Below are 1,078 nucleotides of genomic sequence, written 5' to 3'. Positions count from 1 at the left end.
TGAGTTGGAACTGACTCGATTTCACCTAACAACAGCAGCCATCTGTCTCCAGAGTCTGCACTGTCATCCACTATGCTACGTAGCCAGAATTCCATCTGTAAGTAGGAAACGTGATCACCTGGACAAAGGAGAAACCCCAGGTGAGTAAGGGAAGCAACACCAAACTGTAGCTCATTCCATCCGCAAGCCTTAAAATGATTTTTTCTTCCACTAGTAAAAGGAATCAAAAGTCTGCCCACCAGAAACCCAATCAGTATGGTGGCCTGGTGGCTTATCTTTTCTGAGCCTCAACTATGAAATGAGGGGACATGGGGGTCACAGCCCGTGGGAGGGCCTTGAAGAGAGGATGAGGGGATGCTGAGGGGTCGAAAGTGAAAGAGAAAACTTACCCCCCTCACCTCCCATCCCGCCTCATGGAACCTGCAGGTCAGGGGGCAGCAAAGGAGAACGCGGGGTGAGGGTAAGGGAGGGTGGGCCTATTTTATTTTATTAATTGTGCCTTAAATGAAGTTTTACAGAACAAATTAGTTTCTCATTAAACCATTAATACATATATTGTTTTGTGACATTGGTTGCCAACCCTGCGACATGTCAACACTCTCCCCTTCTCGACCTTGGGTTCCCCATTTCCATTCGTCCAGCTTTCCTGTTCCCTCCTGCCTTCTCATCCTTGCCCCTGGGCGGGTGTGCCCATTTAGTTTCGTGTATGTGGTTGAGCTACGTGTGTTATTGTTTGTTTTATGGGCCTGTCTAGTCTTTGGCTGAAGGGTGAACCTCAGGAGTGACTTCAGTACTGAGTTAAAAGGGTGTCCAGGGGCCATAGTCTCGGGGTTTCTTCAGTCTCTGTCAGACCAGTAAGTCTGGTCTTTTTGTGTGTGTGTGTGTGTGTGTGAGTTAGATTTTGTTCTACATTTTTCTCCAGCTCTGTCCAGGATCCTCTGTTGTGATCCCAGTCAGAGCAGTCAGTGGTGGTACCCGGCCATCTGGTTGTGCTGGACTCAGTCTGGTGGAGTTTAGTTGTGGTCCATTAGTCCTTTGGACTAATCTTTCCCTTGTGTCTTTGGTTTTCTTCATTCTC

Source organism: Trichechus manatus, unplaced genomic scaffold (assembly GCF_000243295.1).
Source record: "Trichechus manatus latirostris isolate Lorelei unplaced genomic scaffold, TriManLat1.0 scaffold00245, whole genome shotgun sequence".
Taxonomy (NCBI): Eukaryota; Metazoa; Chordata; class Mammalia; order Sirenia; family Trichechidae; genus Trichechus; species Trichechus manatus.
This window is presented reverse-complemented; position numbering follows the sequence as displayed.